The 8,073-nt window shown below is 35.2% G+C and overlaps 2 long non-coding RNA genes across 2 annotated transcripts; both read left to right on the top strand.

The window, feature by feature from the left end:
- The first annotated feature begins 3,134 nt into the window (after nucleotides 1-3,134).
- LOC118485942 lies at nucleotides 3,135-3,681 on the top strand. The gene is made up of 3 exons (XR_004877610.1): nucleotides 3,135-3,292; nucleotides 3,396-3,514; nucleotides 3,604-3,681. It is a non-coding gene; the product is annotated as an uncharacterized LOC118485942 (long non-coding RNA).
- A 789-nt stretch (nucleotides 3,682-4,470) lies between these two features.
- On the top strand, nucleotides 4,471-7,111 carry LOC110897571. The gene is made up of 6 exons (XR_004877611.1): nucleotides 4,471-4,515; nucleotides 4,595-4,809; nucleotides 4,895-4,941; nucleotides 5,031-5,907; nucleotides 6,011-6,143; nucleotides 6,874-7,111. It is a non-coding gene; the product is annotated as an uncharacterized LOC110897571 (long non-coding RNA).
- The last annotated feature ends 962 nt before the right edge of the window (nucleotides 7,112-8,073 follow it).

Raw genomic sequence — 8,073 nt, 5'->3', positions numbered from 1 at the left:
GTGGAACTTTTGATTGGACCGCTAATATAAGTGGTGGACATGGGGGGCTTGGTTTAGAAATTAACTTTTGAAGGGCGGCCGACATACAAGTGTTTCCAGAATACATCATCACACATCATTCACCTACACACACTTCAAGAGGTACATGCGAGTCAACTCACAAACAACCACACCGATTCCTGTGCTTAATTCAAGTCAAACAATGATATATATATTCTGTTAATTAAATGAATCGTGCCAGCATGTGTGTAACCCAACTGATTTGATCAATTTATTCGGTTCACATGCATCACATGCAAAAGGCATATAAAATTCGATCCTAGCTTGGGTGGTCTCAATGGAAAGTGGCTGACAATCATTTAATGAAACCCACTAGGCTTGTATCCTATTGGGCCGAAATCAAGAGCTCACACCCTAGTCACCGTCTAATGATCTATCATTATTTTTGCACTAACTAATTCACATGCTCCATTCAGATCAGATTAAAACACGTTTCGTCTCATTGTACAATTATTATTCATGAACACAAATAATACAACCAAGATTCAACTTAACCGAGATATTATTAACACATGTTGCACGTATATGGGAACGATCAATCAAGAATTAATATAAACATGTTAAACTAACCGTAAGACCGTAGGGGAGTGTGCTAGAATGATATGAAAAACACTTCAAGCAAGAATTAGGGCTTCGGCAAAAGGCTGCCGCTTAGTTTGTGGGGATAATATGAGTGTTAGGGTTTAGTGCCTTGTATGTGTTTCGAAAATTATGAAGTAACATCAGTATGCAATTCGTATATCATAGGTTGTGCATATGGGCTCAGTTTGGGCTTCGAGTGGTGTGGGCCAAGTAAAGTAATGTGAGGTGTGGTCTCGGCCCAAGTGTGTTAAATAATCCCGCGACTCAATTAGTTGGTTTCTTAAATTAACTAGACTACACATATCAAACGTGTAACAGTTCCTTGCAGCTACTTAGTCCAACGCTCGCAACATATTCCATCACGTGTTACATTTAGCAAGTACATACAGTCACGAGTGTTTAACAATTTTTATCATCGTAAGGACGTGAAAGAGGATTATTAAGAAAACAGGGTTACATGACTAGGATACACTAACCTTGAAAGTTTGGGTTGTCACAAACGTCGCCTACATCCATCCAGCTTGTCAATTCAATATCTTTTATGGATCTGTTTCTGTAAATCAACACACATTATATATCATTCTAACAGGTGCTTAACACATGTTATGGGTCTGTCTCTGTAAATCAAGCAACCCAACAAAAAAAAAACAATTATTGTTAAGATCAAAAGCCCCAAACCAACAAAAAAACCCGTTCAAAATCTCATCCTAAAGTTTTGGATTTATTTAAATCCATCAAGCTTGTCAATTGAATATCTTTATGGGTTTGTTTCTATAAATTAACACACGTTATATAAGATTCTAACAGGGGGGTTAACACATGTTATGGGCCTGAGTCTGTGAATCAAGCAACAAAAAAAAAAACACTTACTGTTCAGATCATAAACCCAAACCAACATAAGAACAGCTACTGTTAAGATCAAAAGCCCCTAACAAGCAACCAAACCAACAAAAAAAACTCGTTCAAAATCTCATCCTAAAGTTTTTGATTTATTTAAAATACATGAACATTAACCATGGATACCCCATTAACCATTACTAAAACACTTTCAGTACATAAAAACATATTAACAACCATTTCAACAAAAAATCAAGTGTGAAATGATATTTCAAGAACACTTACCGGATCTATACGCGTCCGATGAACACGAAGAAGGGTCTTCAAACCTTCTTCTCTCACACACACTTGAACATTCAAATCTCTCTCTCTCTAAAAAAATAAAGATTATAGATGAACATGATGAAGATTGTTGTTTCTCTCTCTAAAACAAAAAAAATCATCTCTCTAAAAACCTTCATCCTGCCGTCGTTCTCTCTAAAACAACAATCTTCAAACATTTTTCTTTCTCACGATGTAGATCTGAACTTGAAGATCGAAACTTGTGTTTGGTGTTCATCATGATCTTGATTGAAGAGAGAGGAAAGAGGAGAGAGGAGAGAGGAGAGAGAGATAACATGTGTGTAAGAGAAATAATCAATGGTACAAAATGGCAGTCCTTTTTATTTCTCATTGTGTATGTTCACTTCCGAAAATACCCTTGGATGGTACAAAATGGCAGTCCTTTTTATTTCTTTTTATTTTTATTCATACCAAAATAATCATGGCCTTTGATCAAGTTTGATGTAAGCTAATCAATGGTTCACAATGGGTTTCCATAGTTTTCTTAAAAAGATAGGGTTTCTTATATAACCAAGCCCTATATATATATATATATATATATATATATATATATATATATATATATATATATATATAGTGGAAGGTTCAAATGAGAAGAAAAATTTTGTAAGAATAAAAAGAATAAGTTTTAAACCAATAGAAATGCTCCATTTTACTTCATTTAATATGTGTTTTTAATGTTATTAACAAGGGCATATAGGTAAATTTCTAATTGTAATTATATAGTTAACTAATTAGAAACTTGTAACTCACTTTTAAATATACTCTTTCAAGATAAAATAATTTATGGTGAAGGACAATTCTTGACATGTGTAGGATAAATTTTAGTATGTGTAGGATAAATTCTTAAATGTGTATGATAAATTTAGATATGCGTAGGGTAAATTTCGGTAAGTGTAAGATATATGTAGGTTAAATTTTGAAATGTGTAGGATAAAATGTTTTTTTGCTTTATTAATGACAGATAACATAATTAATGGGAGGAGTTATAAACTATTTAATATTTTACCATTATGCCCTTTCTTCTTTTTCTTCTCACATTAAATTTCTTCTCAAATGAACCTTCCCCTATATATATATATATATATCTATACTATATTAATAAGCATATCCAAAGGACTTCTTAAGGTCATATGAATTTCTTTAAAACACACTTAATGCATGATGTACAACCCTCTAAAGCACACTACTAATTTACCTTTCCGGTTATACCCTCAATCACACAAAAAACGCGGCCAACAAAAACCCTAAGCTTCATTTCAAATTTCAAATTGAGAGCGCTTTTTTTTTTCATTTTCGTTCTCTTTCTCCCTCAAAGATCTGGATTTGGATCTGTGGATCCAAAAGGAAAAACAATCAGAGATCTTCAACAGCTTAGAACTCCTCTACGATCCCTCCACACACTCCCTCGATCGCACATTCCTTGAGAAGAAACAAGAACTTTGTGAGTTTCGAACTCCTCTATTCACAGGTATGATTTTATAGGGGTTTTGATTCCCATCTCAGTTTAGACTCGGGATTTTGAGAATCCCATGTTTCTTTTTTCAAATTCAGCTCATTCTCTCTGAACTTAGGGTTTTCACATCACACACGGAGGAACCCTAATTTCTTGAGTGTTTGTGGTGATTGCATCAAGAGCAGGGAATTTTGAGAAGCCCATGTTTCTTTTCACATCCCATCACACACGGATTTGGTACAATTTCTAAATTGTTTCACTTTTTATTGTTTTTGCATTACATTCTCATTATCTGATTGTCGGTTATCACTGGTATCATCAATCAGCTAGGACCGTACTCAATCAGCTAGGGTTTTCATCTTTTACAAACAAGGGGAAGCTGCGGCCGTCAATATGGTTCTCAAGTACGTTTTCTCATCTTTAATTCATCACTTCAACATATAGATTCATCATCTATATCTATATTGCAACATGTTACACAATATTGTTTCTATTGTCTGCGTAAGTTAGGGTTTCAAACGCGTGAAATTTGATTTATTTTTCATAAGGAACTCAGATTTTCACTAAATCTGTATGATTTTCACTTCATTACCTGTTTATATGTGAATTTAACTGTTGTATTGATTAACAATAGGCTATTGATGCTTGATTTTAGGTTTTTTCTAGAGATGCTATTTGGTTATAATGTTTAATTTTACTTTTACTTTGGTTGTTGTTATAGGACTGAGCTACGCAGATTCAGTGGCCAGAAGATTTATCCTGGTAGGGGTATTAGATTCATCAGATCAGATTCACAGGTATATAATGGTGAATCTGTTTTGGATATTTCAATTTTAGTGCAATTTTTGAATGTGTAGATTGGTTGTTGTGTTTAGGTGTTTTTGTTTGCAAATTCCAAATGCAAAAGGTACGTTCGCAACAAGCTGAAACCGTCAAAGCTCACAGGTACTAGATCTCGTCCGCTTTCATTCAACCCTCCGAAACTGCTGTTCCCTCTAGCTGGTCAACCCATGGTTCATCATCCTATTTCTGCTTGTAAATTGGTAATTAAAGTTGTTCACATAAAACCTTATAAATATTTGATGAACAATTGGTGTGTGTTTTATATCGTATTGTTAATTTGAGTTAACGCAGCAGATCCCTAATTTGGCACGAATATTTTTAACTGGGTTTCATGAAGAGAGGGAATTTGCATTGTATGTGTCGTCGATCTCGAGTGAACTTAATATACCAGTCAGGTGATTAACTGATTGTACTAATACTGTTCATAATTTGCAATTCATATGCTGCTGATATTTTGTACACATTGTTGTTCAGATACTTCAAAGAAGATAATCCTCATGGTTCAGTTGGTGGTTTGTATTACTTTAGAGATATTATCATGGAAGATAACCCGGTAACAATTGTTAGCTTACGCAGTCTTTCTGTTTGTTTTGCTGATTTATGAGTTATTATTTTACGTTTTGTTGCAGTCGCATATTGTTTTGTTGAATTGTGAGTATGTTGCAGCTTTCCTCTAACAGAAATGCTTGGTTAGCTACCGTATCATGTTATTGTTTTTTAAAATGATAATATTCCACACGGGTTATGTTTTGATGTATTTGCGTTTTCTTGTAGATGCACATAGAAGGTATGGTGGGATGGGTACATTGTTAGTTATAAAGGTGTGCTTTTTATTGTAAATCTTTCTTATTATATCAATAAAACTGCAAATATTGGATTGAGTTCGGTTGTTGACATACTTTCTGAGCAGGTGTCTGCTGAGTCAGCTAGCGAGTTTAGTGAATTAGTTTCTGATCCAGATAAGGGCTGGTTACATCAGATAAGGGAGATTATTAAGTGGCGGGGCAATTATGCTTCTATGCAATGGCATCGAGTGTTCAAGGGGTCAAGGGGCATTTTTGGAATTTACTTGCTGCCTGGTACAATCTGGTCGACTAGCATCAAGGGGCATTTTAGGAATTTATTTATTGGAGTTGGTAAAAATAACACTATGTACATTTCTAGAGTGGCCAAAGAGGATGCTGATAGGGTAGATTTGCTCAACAAAAAACTCCAGTATCATTGGCTGCACTGGTACTATATCATGCTTCAGCAGGTTCACGGGAATTGGCATACTGTGGTGTGAAGTTCGGCAGGCTGTGCCTTTTATTCGAGCTAGAAGTGTTGCTGTTCTGCATCAAGACAGGTCGCTATGGCGGGTTAAGCTTATGGATATCCTCTCAGTTTGGCCCCGGGGTAATTTCGTCGTTATGGGGTGACAGTTTCTTATCTTTCGTGTTTTCTGCCTGGGTTTCGACTAAACTGTGCTGCAGTCGAAGCCTGGATCGAAGGAAGAATTATTTGCTGGAGGTCGTTAATGTTGTGGGTAGGGGTAAAATGGTCATTATTGCTGCAGGGTATGCGAAAGTCTCCTTAAAGCAGCTGTATGGTCAAAACAAGCAATGCACGCTGGTTTGGAGCTCTATAAAAACCCAGCTGCGGGATTGTGCTATGCTGATGAAGAAGAACGGCTGGACTCATACTTTGTTAGTGTATGATAGTATGATACTATGACTATACGTATCCTGCTGGACTCATACGTATTGCAGATGTGATAGCCGATACAGATCACACAAGTTTCTTCACCGGTACTCTCAGCCTCAAATGGGTTTGATTCGATCTCGAATTGCGTTAATGCGTTCGTTAGGGTTTTGATCTGGTTGAATTGAAGTTTATATGTGTCTTTTTCAGGTGCATCTGGTTAGACTTTCATCTGGTGATACGGAACTTGTTTGCGAGGGTTTGTTTTCGCATCCGAATGAGATTTGGGACCTTGCTTCGTGTCTGTTTGATCAATGCGTGTTTTCTACTGTTTTCTCTTCTGGTATGTGATTGATTAGTTGTTGCATTTTTTTTAATGTGATGGTGATGGTAGTGATTGTTTGATTGCATTGTAGGTAGAGGTGTAAGAGTTTGTTAAGTTAGGGTTAGAGTTAGAGTGAGATCTAGATGGAATTAGGACTGATCTGGTTTTTTATTTTGGTAAAGTGCTCTGAAGAGAGAAGCTCTTATAGAATTTCTTTTGTGATGATTCAAATTTGACTAAATTTGACAAAACATTGACATTTTAAGCATTATGTATCTGGAATACTGAAGTTCACAGTATCCAAAATGGAAATGACCAACATAGATGATACTAAATTACTAATGTTAGACAAAAGATTTTGAAGCTGGAATAATAGAATCTACTATATTCAAAATGAGACTGCAATTACACTTCCTGTAGTTATTAAAATCTGTCCCATTGCATCCAAATGTCAAATCAAGGTTGTTTGGTTATTTGCTCTATTTTCTGTGGTTTGATGATACATGTACTGCGCCAAATAGAATAGAGTTGCTTGCGGATACATATAAAATGTGCATTTTATGTTTTTCGTACTTAGTAAGTTATTCGCACCAAGAATACATACAAACGAAACATTTAAGCTTGGTTTAAACTACAACATATTTCATATCATCTGCTGTTATAGTTTAGAACCCTATATTTGTTTATTTTGAGTAAAAATTTTACGTATTTTTATTTTTTCTAAGTTGTCTTTAATACATGATTTCAGATATTGAAGACAGTTTCAAGTTTGGCTTTATTGCTGATGATAAAAGAAAATAACTTCTACAACTTGGGTACCCATACTTGCAATTAGAATTTACGTCGTGGTCACATACGAAAGGTTAAAAGGATAGGTATAAAGGTAAGAATGGTTGACTTTGATTAGCGAAACTGAGCCATTTCAACTCACTAGACCTTGAAGTTGAACCCAACTATATTATTAATCTTTATAAGACAAATTTGGATCGTGGAACTACACCAATTAAGGAGAAAACCCAATAAATATGGGAAAAATCCCCTTGTGGGAATCAAACTTAGGACCTCATGGTCCCTATGTCTTATCCCATCCCTAAGATGCCACTTAATTCTAATACTTTTGCTTACGATGCCATTAAATAATGTAATGTATTGTTCATCACAATGCAAGTGCTTTACACAAAAGAAAGTTATAACAAAAGAAGAATCTTAAGGAAGATTCGGTCATCATGGACTTGCAAGATTCGGTCGTTAAAAGGACAACGGGACACGGACTAATAAGAATCCTAATCTTACTATCTTATTCTCATACATTATTGCATAACGACGTTCTATAACTGGTTAAATACCCGTCAAACACTGGGTATGCTTGTTTTAAAAAAGAACGCTATGATTTTCAAGTACATTTCTTTTTCTTACCACTCTAACCTTTATATATTCAACGTATGTATTTTTTAAATGATAAAACATTAAGAAATAGATTTATAGGACAATCAATATATAAATAATATCAAAATATTAAATTTTGTTCTGACGGTTAATGAAGTTGCTAGAATATAACATTACTGAACCTAATAGTTTTATCAATCCGATCCGATTTCTGGTCTCATACTCGAATGCCCTACCCATTACCCGTTTGGATTTTTCATGCTTTAGGTATTTAGCATCAAGAAACGTAAGATATTTATTAATATCTTACGTAAGACCAAACTTTGTTACAATATACAATATATCACGAGAAAACTGATAAATTAACTGGAAAACGAGAACCACCCCATACATAGCCCTAAACTCACCAACCTAAGTGAAATGTTTCCCGCCGCATCGCGCGGGTAAACGACTAGTATATATATATATATATATAAAGGGGTTCATCACCAACCCCCTAGGTCCATCCCCTTCAAGCCCCGCTTACGTGGCGGTGACGTGACGGCCCATCCTCATGGGGATG

This window comes from Helianthus annuus, chromosome 13, assembly GCF_002127325.2.
Source record: "Helianthus annuus cultivar XRQ/B chromosome 13, HanXRQr2.0-SUNRISE, whole genome shotgun sequence".
Classification (NCBI taxonomy): domain Eukaryota; kingdom Viridiplantae; phylum Streptophyta; class Magnoliopsida; order Asterales; family Asteraceae; genus Helianthus; species Helianthus annuus.
Note: the sequence above shows the minus strand (reverse complement) of the source record. Positions and strands in the feature narration are given on the sequence as shown.